The sequence below is a fragment of the Megachile rotundata genome, chromosome 9 (assembly GCF_050947335.1).
Source record: "Megachile rotundata isolate GNS110a chromosome 9, iyMegRotu1, whole genome shotgun sequence".
Classification (NCBI taxonomy): Eukaryota; Metazoa; Arthropoda; class Insecta; order Hymenoptera; family Megachilidae; genus Megachile; species Megachile rotundata.
Window position 1 is genome coordinate 7,244,779 of NC_134991.1, and position 14,044 is coordinate 7,258,822.

General features: G+C 34.6%; 1 protein-coding gene and 1 long non-coding RNA gene across 6 annotated transcripts in view; one reads left to right on the forward strand and one right to left on the reverse strand.

Moving 5' to 3' along the window:
- Positions 1-14,044, forward strand: part of cv-c (RhoGTPase activating protein) — a 364,242-nt gene that overhangs the window by 176,615 nt on the left and 173,583 nt on the right. The gene's annotated exons all lie outside the window — the stretch shown is intronic.
- LOC105663474 (uncharacterized) lies at positions 1,040-5,915 on the reverse strand. Of its 2 annotated transcripts, XR_001096942.2 has the most exons (4): positions 5,367-5,915; positions 4,429-4,545; positions 4,202-4,337; positions 1,040-3,070 (listed from the first exon to the last, which is right to left on the reverse strand). It is a non-coding gene; the product is annotated as an uncharacterized LOC105663474 (long non-coding RNA). The 2 variants fall into 2 exon arrangements; XR_013039351.1 differs by having other exon boundaries at positions 4,202-4,545.

A 14,044-nucleotide genomic window follows, 5' to 3' on the forward strand; every position in this document is an offset into this window, starting at 1 on the left:
CTCCACGCGCCGTATCTCCACGCGCCGTATCTCTACGCGCCATAAATTCTTATATCCATAAATTCTCCAGCCCCCAAAATCTGAAATTACCAAAATCACACCCCCAAAATCCTCAAACCCCAACCCCTAAATTTCCAAATACGAGTAGAAATGGTAAAAACTGTCCTAAATAATCAACCATACACTCTCCCTATTTACCATAATCAATTTAAAAAATATTATTCCCAACATTCAAAGGCGCTTTGTCCGATTCGCAATTGATAGACAAGACACGTTCAAAGGTGCCCGGTGAACGCCTGGACAACGATTGCGCAAGCAGGATTAAACAAGCGATAAAACCGTAATGGAAAATGATTAATCGTGAAACTGATGTTTAACTCGGCGTTACGATCAGTCGAAGGGAAAGAATTCGTTGATTTAGGTAAGACTGTCTGCAACAACCAGCACGTGCCGAAGGCTATTCACGAGCAGCGTAGCTATAATCACGCTGAAGCGGAACGTAATTTCCATCAACGGTTGCTACAATCGCGGGATAATCGTCATTCGGCCCGAGGCCAACCGTTTACGTCCCGATGAAGCCTTTGCTTCAAACTGGACGTTAATGTTCCACTGTTAACCCTTGCCAAATGATTTTAGTCCTCTTTCTTTACCTAAATTAGAAATACGATATTTGACAAATTAGTCTGAATTTCTTCATCAGGACATTACTCGTCTTTCGGTATTAACACTAGAACTACAAACCAGTCAAAATGATTGGTTTCAGATTTCTTATTTTATATTACAAAATTTTATTGTCCCGACTTTATAGAAATGTGTGTCATATTTTGTTGAGGTAAAAACTAGTTCTATATGTTACTTGATGCTATAGTATTTATTTATTTCCCTTTTCATTTTATTTTTCATTCTTCGATAAACGAGCATTTAATGTCGGTAGTTCTTGTGTTAAATTATCTTTAATATATTATTAAATTATTAAAGTTGAAGTCTAAATAAAAATTCATCGTAGAACTTAATATATGTTGAACATTATAAGCAAATATTAATCAACATAATGAAAATGTTTGCAGATGTCATCAAACTTTAATTCAACAGCTATGACAATGGTTTACATAATTATTGTATATGTTTTAATAATTGTCACATATTAATTATATGCTTGTTACAGGCACTCACTCTGTTTCTATCTCAAACTCTACAATCAGGGCACACGTTTGTGCATACCAAGTTCTTGGTACACATTCTTGATGAGCATCTTACTATTTTTACCTCGGCGAACATTTTAATATTTTTACATTGGGGATCATTTTAACATTTTTACCTAGGGTACATTTTAATATTTTCACATTGGGGATCATTTTAACATTTTTACCTTGGGTACATTTTAATATTTTTACATTGGGGATCATTTTAACATTTTTACCTTGAGGAACATTTGAACATTTTTACATTGGGTATCGTTTTAATATTTTTACCTGATTTTGACATTTTTATTAATATGTAATTAAATATGGATTACTGATACAAATCTGTTCTCTATCCATTAAATCAGTGCAACAAAAAAATGTATATCGTCCTTGAACGAAGATGATGATGATGGGTTGAAATAGGTTAAGGTATAAATCAAACCGAGTAGAATACCATCGTGCGATCGTAGATATGTAAACCATACGTTCCGTGATTTATAAGAGCACGAATCATTAATTCGCAGGAACATATAAAACACTTTCGTCGAAGAATCTCAATCATCCGACGTTGATGAATCAGTGAGAGGTATATCGGGAATGGCATCGGAAAAAATCATATGTTCCTGGTCACGTGGGACCGATTTTTCATACGTGTAGAAAATTTTTTCGTCGCGAAACGTTTCGCAACTTTACGGGTATTAATTCTTTTTTTCTTCGCACATCTGGGACCGTCATGGTTTCTCAACCACGTAACAGTTTGAAATATTTTGCGGAATATAGGGAGATAGGCACAACGCTATGCGAATGCTAATGATCACGATTTGTTTATTCTTGTTTCAGAAATAGGTTACGCCATTTTGATTATGGCTGGCACTTTTGTAACTTTTTTAACTTGTTACCTTTTAATTGGAACACAATTTACAGTCTGTGCGATTTACATCAAATTTAAAATATGATCGTTCGAGTGTTAGTGAAAGATTTAAGCTGAACATGGTTGAACAATTATAAATTGAATAGACATAAGAAATATAAAGGTTGTAGATGAATGTATTCATATTAGATAAATGTGATAGTAAATTTTCAAATTGAGAAATCACAAAATGAAATTCTTAGATGATGAATTATTAATGTGTCGCGTCTGACCATATATGGATGCTTCTACTGTCAACCAGTATCAGCCATCTTTTTCAGGAACGAATCACATCTAAATGAACAAAAGAACTCAGCAAATCGTGTTCCAGCAAATTATGAAGTAAATTCATGCAATATTTTATTGAAAATCTACTATCAATAAAAATCGAGTATTGTTTAATATTTTATACAGTTTAAGCCTTACTGAATATTGTTTAATATTTTATACAGTTTAAGCCTTACTGAATATTGTTTAATATTTTATACAGTTTAAGCCTTACTGAATATTGTTTAATATCTTATACATTTTAACTCTTCCTTAAAGATTGACAAGATGGAAGTTAAGCATAAACTTGTGTTGAATGATGATTCACTTATGCAATAAAAGTCGTTCGTACAATTCACATAAAATTCGTGTTGCGGCAGGTATGAATTATACCATTCTCGCTAAAGACTCTACAGAAGGCTAATGGGGTAGACGATGGTCGCAAAACAATGCTTCGCTTGTATCTTTATCGAAAGCCTTGGCAAGCGTTTAGCAGATTCAGCGTCGCGATCAAAGCTGCTTTAAGCTCTCCGTAAGCGGGGTATACGTTACCGTGCCAAGTTACATGCGGAAATTGCACCTGTCGGTCCCAGCCAACCTGCAACGATCGATTCCCGTCGAATTAAGCGACCGGCGATTAGAAGCGATTTTACTTCCACCGCGTAATCGATACACTCTTCTAATCCTTTGGTTTCTCCGTGACGTGCTTCTGGATATTTTAAGTTCTTGGAACAATTAGGTATTTTTCCTTAGGTATTATTTTAGGGAATGACTGGTATTTTTGTTAGGTTAGAAATTAAAAATTTGTTGATTGGAAAATTTGCTGGGAATTTTGAGGTTAGGAAATTTTAGGACTAGAAATTTGGGAATTGCAAGGTTAGAAATTTAGGGAATTTGAGGAGTAGAAATTTAGGAATTACACGGTTAGAAATTTGGGAAATTTGAGGACTAGAAATTTGGGAATTACAAGGGTAGAAATTTGGGAAATTTGAGGAGTAGAAATTTAGGGATTACAAGGTTAGAAATTTAGGAAGTTTGAGGACTAGAAATTTAGGCATTACAAGGTTAGAAATTCATGAAATTCCAAATTTCCAAATTTTTAAATTTACAAATTACAGGATTCACAGTTTACGAATTTTTGAATTTAGAAATTTTGGAATTCGAAGTTTACAAGTTTGATAATTTTGATAATTTGATAATTTGCAAATTTAGAGATTCAAAATGTACATGTTTAAAAATATACAAATTTAGGGCTTCAAAATTAACAAGTTGGAAAATGTACAAATTTAGAGATTAAAAATGTACATGTTGGAAAATATACAAGTTTAGCTTTTCAAAATTAACAAGTTTGAAAATTTACAAGTTTAAAGATTCAAAATGTATATGTTTGAAAATATACAAATTTAGTGCTTCAAAGTATACAAGTTTAAAAATATACAAATTTAGGGCTTCAAAATTAACAAGTTTGAAAATGTACAAATTTAAAGATTAAAAATGTACATGTTTGAAAATCTACAAATTTAGCTCTTAAAAATGAACAAGTTTGAAAATATACAAATTTAGAAGTTCTGAAGTTTAGTAGTTTCGAACATCCCCCCATAAAAATATCGAGTGAGCAAGTTATCGCAACCGGTAGAGTCTCGTTAGCGGCTAAAAAGGCCGACTGGAATTACCAGCAGTCGCCAAGGGGCAATAAGTTCGTAGTATTTCAAATTCCGCGGACGAAGACCGCAAGGTTACGGTATATAATCTCGCGTTGCGCGCGAGTTATGCATCGCGTTAATTTAATCCCGAGGCGGTGAAACCACGCGGATGTTTGTCGTTGGTTTATTATCGTTACCTATGATTTTTCCGCGGTTCGTTCCGGAACCAGCTGCATTCCCACGAAATCCACCATTGTCTCTGGCGATCTTAGGGAAGGAACATTCTCAGGTGCATAGATCGTCTCGGTTCCATCGGGACAAACGTTCGACTTTCTAAACCGCAATTTGTCATGGTGTATCTCGTTTAACCGCGTGCCTCGCCTCTGTGTCATCGACGACTAATTAACAGTCTTCGTTGTCTCACCTTGTTCCTTCGTTTCGAGCTTGCTGCCGATTAACGAGCGCTCGTTTTGCGCGCGGGCGTTTATGGTCGTTAGTTATGCCGCTTGTAATCGAACCTCTTAGATTGAACCTGGTTTTCCTGTTGATTTAAGATATTTTCACTTCGTTTAATTTCGTTTGATAGTTTAAATATTTTTGTTGTATTGAAACTTTGAAAGTTTCACGATTAATGCATGGAGTGTCTCATTTTAATTCGTCCAGTTGTGTTATAAATTATATTTTGTTAGAAAGAATTTTGTGTATAAAATTTGAGAATGTTAGAACTATTTTGGGCTTCAAGATCATTCAAGGTCATTCAAGGTCATTCAAGGTTGTTCAACATTAATTTCATTGTCATTCAAAATTTACCTTGAATAATAGAAATTTTTTGTTATTTAATTTTTCTTTGAATTGCATATAGTCTACATTGAGAATGTAGTATGTTGTCAATACTTCATATTACAAAATATTTATATATGAATATGTATAATGTCAAATATTGTCAAAGAATGATTCTTGGATTCTCCAGGAAATACTTATATGAAGTGTAGATAAAAGCGCAGGCAAAGCAGGTAGCAAACACGTCGACCAATAATAGAAAGTCCATTTAAAAGAAGTTGATAACCAAACACATTACCGGAGCGTGCACAAGATATGTAAACCATACGTTACGTATAAGGAAACGAAATGGATCGTTCAGAATGTGCAAAATATGCAAAACACGCAAATTAAGATAAAAGTTGAAACTGCCCGAAGAAAATATACTTTGTAATGACATGTATTTGCATAAGTCGGCGATAACCTTACGACTCACAAAAGTCGATACTTCGTAGGAGAAAAAAAAACAAAAGAATTTTTACGTAATAATCAAGTTACGACGTAACAGCGTATAATCAAAGCGTCGGTAAAAAGTAAAGATACCTGCAAATATCGAGTTGGTCCACCTTCTCGTCCCAGATGTTTATCTGGATTATAATTCACGGCAGTTGTAATTCGTCTGAAAACCGTAACGTTCACTTTCTACGCCGTTGCCCGTTATTATACGGGCTCCGATGCAAATCGCCGGATTTATTACGGCATGGGATACGTATGCATATGAGAGCGCTTCGCGTTTCGTGGACGGATACACCCCGTTGATTACGCTTCTTCCGTGCTTGCCCTTTCTCGCGCTGTCTCCTTCGACTTTTCAATTTCACGCCATTGTTGTCCTCGAAGGATGCCGCCTTCTGCGATCCACAGAAATTATTCTCTCTTACGAGGTTTGTTAACGTTACAAAACGATCGACAATCCTCGCTCTCACTTTTCCTTTATCAGATGCACCCCTTTTTTCGATCTTCGAGGTATTAATTGGATGTGGTACAGATGTCGACCCACGAGTTGGCGCATGAGGTTGACCCAATCAGGAGGTTACTTTCTAACACATTAATTGATAAGTTTGCAAGATTATGTGTATGAATATGAAATTATAGAAATTGTGTAATCTACTTATGTGGTCAGTCAATAATTTGTTTATTGATCAAAATACAATTTAGCATTTTAGCTTCACTTACCAATTGCATGCAATTTTATTCTTTTCTCTTTTTTAAAATATTAAGATGTTTAAATTCTCTTAAGATTTCCATTGAAAATTTATTATACACTGATGAGTCCTAAAACTTAAAATGTTTTCCACTTAAAGTTTATTGCAGACGATAATTTTTTACTCACCCTATATAACAATGATAATAAAGCTAAAATAACATTCGACGAATCAATTTTCGACAGATAATATTGCACTTACTAAAAGACATTAACCTTCAAATATATCGCTACATAAGTGCAATAGTAAAAATAGAGTACAACGTTTTTGCATTTGCTGACAACATAAATCCACTCCCGTTTTTCTTATCACAATTTTATTGCACATATTTTTTACGTGGTTAACCGGTTAATTTTATTTCTCAAAACGATTGAATAGTAAAAGGAAATAACTAATATTTCGGAATGTTTCTGTATTCGTGGGAGTATAGAAACTTGTCAAACACGCGAAATTGATCGTTAAGTGTCCCGTTTGCTAACGCGATGTTATCACGTTTTCCTTCCGCGCACCTTATCATTACCGTTCCAAGAACTGTCATTTTCTGCGCAAACGTAGGAGGAAGGACGAAGTTTAGCCTAGAAAAGCGTTTTTCCATGAAAGTGAATCGAGGACGATTAGCTGGCAGGTCAGATAAGAAGAGGATTCATCCTTCGGATAAGAATCTCACAAATGAAAAACAGTACGCCGGAAATTAAGAACGCCTTAAAACAGGAGATCGGAATCTCTTCTTTCAGCATGCAATATCCGTAAATTTCTTTTTGTACGAAACGATTCAACAGAAAGGGGGAACAAGAATTATCAGAAATCTGCAAATTTGCTAAAACCCGTAAATTTAATTAACTTTTAATTTAAGCTTCGTCGCTAATTCCGCTGTTAATTAAATTGTAGCTATTTCAAATTTTTGAACGTGACTTGTATGGACGTTGAGCTCGAATGACATGAAGTCCACACATCCCTGACAGTAGGCAACACATCATGCTGAACAGCACACTCGTGGTGTGCGCCTTGGGTGCACACATGCATATGCACGCGATGCATTACGTTGCCACCTGGTGGACTCGCACGAAAGCGAAAATTGTCCATTCAAATTCCTATCAAATTCTATCAAAATTTTTCAAAAGCATGTTCCATACTTTACTATGAAACCGCAAACAATATTTCTCAAGAGTATTTTATTTTATAAGGCACATGTGATAATTCTATTTCAATCTTATTTTATGCATTTGAAAATTTCGTAGATTTTGATGTTCACAGTAATTATATTTTTATTTAGAAAATTGCAAACAATATTTCTCAAAAGTATTTTATTTTATAAAGCACATGTGATAATTCTATTTCAATCTTATTTTATGCATTTGAAAGTTTCGTAGATTTTGATGTTCACAGTAAATATATTCTGATTTAGAAAATCGCAAACAATATTTCTCAAAACTATTTTATTTTATAAAGTACGTATCGTTTTATAATTCAATTTCAATCTCATTTTGTGCATTTGGAAATTTCCTAGATTTTAATGTTCACAGTAAATATATTTTTATTTAGAAAAATAATACAAACATGAAATATTCACTGTGATAAAATTGTGAGGTCATAAAATAGATGAGCTAACAAAAATTAGCTTCATGTACAAAATATTTTCTGACTGATCAAATTGAGGCGATATCAAAATACTAGGAAACACGTGCTATTTTGGTAAATGAACGAATTCGTCAATGCACTCGATGAATGCACCTCATGTTCGTTTTCTCGCTAAGAGAGTTACGTACCTGTGTAAAAGCTCGTTCCCATTATCGCGAAAACAAGATAACCGTGCAGTTTTCACACACTCTTACCTAACGTCATTCAAGAGCAAACGTATCAACGAACGATCACCGCGGACATAATTCAGTACGGATAACGCTGGCAAGACCGGCGTTCGAACAAAACGAATCGTTTCCGAATCGAAGGTTCTCCCCTCGATTTAATTATATCCCGGTCGAGCCAGACTCCCCGATAGCTCGGCAATCACGTAATCGATCGTAGCCTCGTTAAACGACCGAACCTCTTACGGCATTCACTTAGCAACAAGCGGCCATTCAATGAAGCGTTACTTTCCAGCGCTTTCGCAAACGCAACGTATCGATTCGACGTTTCTTTCACTATCATTAGACCGAACCAGCTTCTAATCGTTTCCCCAATCGATTATGGACACCGGTCACGTACACTCGATCGACCTTTTTTGTCCATTATACGGCCCAACTTTCATTCATAACCCGCTCACGGAAACGATCGTTTCCTGGGACTGGTTTCGCGTTTCCGCGTTCGATCGCCAACACTTCCGCTCGGTAGAGGATGCACGATGCATTTCTGGATGCAACGGGTTTATGGATTCTATTGACCGCAAGCTTACACAAGCTTACTTATTGTGAAGTTGAAAATGATATTGAAAAATGAATAAATTAATGTACACATTGTTTCCATGAAAATCAACGAGACTTAAAAAAAATTACCTTCAAGATCAATATTTTTGAAGAATTGATTTAAATAAACTTTATGTAAATTCAAATAATTCAACATGTGTAAACATACATAAAACAAACAAAAACAATAATTACTTTAATATAACAAATTTAACATTTTCCTTTGCGTGATAAGTATTAGAGCAACCACCTACGTTCATCAATCATCGCACACATGTATGAGCAGCCATTAAAGTGTTCATTCAGTTATATGGTATTTTATGTTGCATTTCTTGTCTTCTTAAAATACTTCAAATGCATATTACCTTAATAACACTGCTTTTATTCATAGTTCCATATAGTTATACTAATATTTCCAATTAGGTTAATGGGTAAACTTTCAACAATATAGTTGATGAATTACATAGAAATTTAAGCGTTACCCACTTATGTGTGAGCAGTTAAAATGATTCAAATTGTACATATGTTCTTCACCTGTTAACTAATTGATGCACTTGAGAGTTTGATTAGACAGTATTTTTATTTTTAACAAATCCTAAATATTCTTTCGATGCTTTTATTCATAGCTTCATATAGTTAATATGAATAGTTCCAATTAGGTTAATGGGCAGGCTCTCAGCTATATAGTTGAATTTCATAGAAATTTAAACGTCACCCATTTATGGATGTGCAGATAAAATATTATGATATTACAGTACATTAATTAAATGATGCACTTGAAAATTTGCTTAGATTTTTATTTTTATCAAATCCTAAATATTCTCACAAAATTTTGTTACATTACTCATACTTCTAAGCAGTTAATACGAATATTTTCAATTAGGTTAATGGACAAACTCTGAATACTTGATGGTCATCATCCATATTCGTACAGCAGTATGTTCTAAATTACACACTGTCGAAAACCGTTTCAACAGAAAATATTAGCAACTGATATTCCTCGTATCACTCATATTACTCCGCTCATAATTTGTATACTTTTCATTCATTTCACTTATCGAAGTAGTAAAAATTTTACAGTCACTTGCAATTTATAATGGAAGCATAAAAGCAACGTTTGTATGAAAGTCGGCTGAAACCTTTCTAACTTTATGTCGTTTCTCTGTGTTTCAGGTAAGCAATAAACTATTGCAAGACACCGGAGCGTAGCAAGTGAAACTACTAAATCCCGGCGTAAGTACGCTCTACGTTTTAAGGCTGATCCAATCACCATAAAATAGTGTCCAAGGGCGCGTCGTTCGTGGGGATATACAATTTGCATTTTCATGGGGCTACGCACGGGTTATCCACCTTCAAGGTGGACTGCATTTCGACTCGCGATCGAGATCACGAAAAATTGCGATGCGTACACGCAGGTGCGCCTTTATCTTGCCTCGAAATGCTGCCCTTTTGCCGTTTATTATTCCGAAAAGTTCTATGCCATTTCGTGGAATAGCGATATCAAAGAAATCGAGATGCGAACAATATAATTCTATTCCTCATTTACCAAAAAAAAATTGTAAATACGCAGACATTCGAAATATTGGAAATATCAAAGTTGAACCTGCAAATTGAAAATAAATTGGGTAAAAGAGAAACACGGTGAAAAATGAGTTTTTATCTCTTTATTTCGACAGCAATTATTTTCGTTGGCACGTCACCATTCGTTTTATTTAAAACATGAAAACACGTCATTTTTATCGATTTGATGCTACGTTTCAAATTTAATTTCAGAAGTCAACTGTGCAAATTGTGTTAAAAATATCAGTTAAAAATTACATAGATTACGTGATTTGAGGGATAGATAGATTTCGTGACAATTTGTGATCAGAATATTTTGGAAAATAACTCCACGTATGTACTGACATGTACATGAAAATTTCCATAAATTCCTTATAGGTTCCGAGTTTCATTTAACCTGTCCCAAGTTCTGCAATTTCATTAACACACTGATTACCATACATTTATAATAACGTACTGCATCGAAGGTAACAGTAAATTTCAATCTAAAATAGATTTTCATGCCGCGGTCGGATTCCATGAATATTAGAATAATTTATGCAAATAATACCCGCGAATTTCGATCTGGAATTAGTTTCTATACAGAATTCGGTGAAACGATATAATTTCCGATTCGATTCTATTTTTAATGATGTCATATTTGAGGTGCGTTTCCTGTCGATATGATGGTCGCTCGAATTTATATATTGTTCAGTGAGAATTTTCCATCATCATTTGAGGATCACGTAGCTGAGATCTAGCCATCAGAATTGGTTGATCAATTTCGATTTCTTGCGATGATTGAGGTGTAACGATCAGTTCCGAGCGATTCGATCCTTGCCAAGAAGAAATTAATAATTTCACTTAATCCTCCGTGATTAATGCTGTACGGTGGCTTCCGTGGGCTTCTGAGTACGACTTCATGGTGCACGTGTTCTATTCTTTGCTTCAAAAGATGTTGCATTGGATTAAAGTATATTAAATTATATGTAATAGAAAATGAGGTGATTAGCTTCTTTTAGTGTAGATTTCTAATATGTAGTGATTTTATACTGCAAATTTGGAGATTTGAGAAATTGGAAATTTAGAAATTTTAGGACGTTAAAATTTGGAAATGTGGAAGTTCGAAAATATAGAAATTTGGAGACTTGAGAGTTTGGAAATTTGGGAATTTGGAGGCTTGAGAATTTGGAGATTTGAGAATTTGGAAATTTAGGAATTTGGAGGCTTGAGAATTTGGAGATTTAGGAATTCGCAAATATAGAAATTTGGAAATTTGAGAGTTTGGAAAATTAGGAATTTGGGGACTTGAGAATTAGGAAACGTGGAAATTCGAAAATATAGAAATTTGAAGACTTGAGAGTTTGGAAGAGAATTTGAAAATTCAGAAATTCGGAAATTCGGAAATTCGGAAGTTTGCAAATTTAGGACCCTAAAAATTTTAATCTCCAAAATTCGCAAATGTAAATCACGCTCCAAATCCCCACAATATCAACAAATTCTTTACAACCTCAATAAATTGCCATTTCCACATGTTCCATTGGGGTCATTCCACGCCAAATCGATCACTTTTGGAAGTCACCATCTCCGATTTTGCTCTAATCGAAATATGTTGCAGTCCATGTGAAATTAGGGGGGGTTTAAGTCATCATTTTGCCGGTTTCGAATTTGTTAATGAATGACAGGTCGTCAAATTTTGCAATTTTTGCCCGTTTTGGCGAAAATGGGGTCCACTTGGGAATTTCTTTCTCAGAAACTACTGAACCGATTTAGCTACATTTTTTTTTGTTTTATTCGTGAAGGTTTGGGCTATTTTAAAATATTTTTTTTAACTTTGTCAATTTGTTATAAAATGTTTAAAAATTTAAACAAATTCTTTTTTTGCGTTTTTCTCAATGAGGGGCGTAAAGGGTTAAAATTTAAAAAAAATATGTTCATATTCTTTGAAGCTTCCCCTTTAAAATGAGCCCTTCAGAACGATGGAGCCTCGAAAATTGACGTCTCTACAAGCTGGAAAAGGACGCGGGGTACCCCGATTTCAGGTAGGTGAGTCGTGTGCTCTGTTATTATGATCGGTTTTTATATCCACCGGTCTCAAAACAATACGACAAGACTTCGTATACGACTAAATGACCTAGTAATGTATATTAGTACTCACTCTTGGCCAATAATACACTTATAGTTATGTTAGATTTAATCCTAAAGTGATATAAGCGTGAACTATTTGTTTGGTTATCGGTTTGAAAATAATAAGAGAGTAAAAGTCATTAGGCTGTAGAAAACATATCTCTCGAGATAGCTACGCAATATGAAAGCAAAAAGAGTTTTATTAATTCAACTATTCATTTAAGTGATTTCGGTGTTTTTGCAAAATGGCATTCTTGTACAACTACTCACGATAGAGGGATCCTATTGAAGGGAGCACTAAAAAACTTGCAATGTACGTTAGCTTACAAAGATTGTTAGAAAAAATTCATTTCTCACTCCTAAAGATTTATTTGAATGGGCAGAATCATCTTTTTCAAACATAGCATTTAATTATGTAACACAAAATGAATATATTAAATATACCGATTATTTATAAGCTCCTTTGGCAACAGCATTAATAATAACAGGGTCTAAAAGTTTTCTCAGCTTTGCGTCATTATCAAATAAAGAAAATAAAGTAGGACTTGCTCGTACGATAGTGATGGCTCCGTACTTAGTGTATGAACTAACTGTCATTAAATTTTTTCCAACCACACACAATACTTTCCATACTTTTGATCACAACCCACTGTTATCCTATTGCGATAGAAAGAAATCACCACTTTTTCGCGGATTCTATCAAGTAATGATGCCTTTTTTAAAATATAAACAATAAATATACAAACTAATATCTATGAATGAAGTTATGATTAAAAAATGTGTGATTCGTCAGAAGTAAGTACTAATATACTTTGCTAGGTACCAACAGAGTCATTTAATCGCGTACGAAGTCTCCTTGTATAGTTTTGAGGCCAGTGATGTAAAACAACCGATCATAATAGCTGAATGCGCGACTCGCCTTCCTGAAACCTGGGTACCCCGCGTCCTTTTCCAGCTTGTAGAGACGTCAATTTTCGAGGCTCCATCGTTCTGAAGGGCTCATTTTAAAGGGGAAGCTTCAAAGAATATGAACATATTTTTTTTAAATTTTAACCCTTTACGCCCCTCATTGAGAAAAACGCAAAAAAAGAATTTGTTTAAATTTTTAAACATTTTATAACAAATTGACAAAGTTAAAAAAAATATTTTAAAATAGCCCAAACCTTCACGAATAAAACAAAAAAAAATGTAGCTAAATCGGTTCAGTAGTTTCTGAGAAAGAAATTCCCAAGTGGACCCCATTTTCGCCAAAACGGGCAAAAATTGCAAAATTTGACGACCTGTCATTCATTAACAAATTCGAAACCGGCAAAATGATGACTTAAACCCCCCCTAATTTCACATGGACTGCAACATATTTCGATTAGAGCAAAATCGGAGATGGTGACTTCCAAAAGTGATCGATTTGGCGTGGAATGACCCATTGGCAATATAACGAGAGTTTCCTACAACAATATAACTCTCCCAATAACCTTCTCATTCCCAACTTCATAACGTCATAAATACGACATCAATTACAAAATAATCACAAATTCAATAATATTTTTCAATACCTATTACGTCAAACTGTTTTACAAATCACATCTGACGCACTTTGTGCATCTTTCATACGTTTCGACGTACTTAATACTTAATCTAGAAGACACAGTAAAGCAACCGAGGATGCAATCTCACGAAGGCTCTTGGCACGAGCGCTGATAAAAAAGGAATTCAATCGAGTTCGCTGTTAAATTTGTCACCTGCTGGCCGCGTTTCTGCGTTATCGTACGCGTGTGCATCGTAATCCAAACACTCGTTAAAATCTCTCCGGTTGCGCAGGAGGTTAACAGTGCTGATACGGTTTTACAACCATATTCACCGAATAAAAGTGCATTCTTTCGTTATCTGTCGCGATGCACTTATCATTCCCGCGTTTCGACGAGAAACTTGTTTTTTCGATTCGGACTTCATTCTT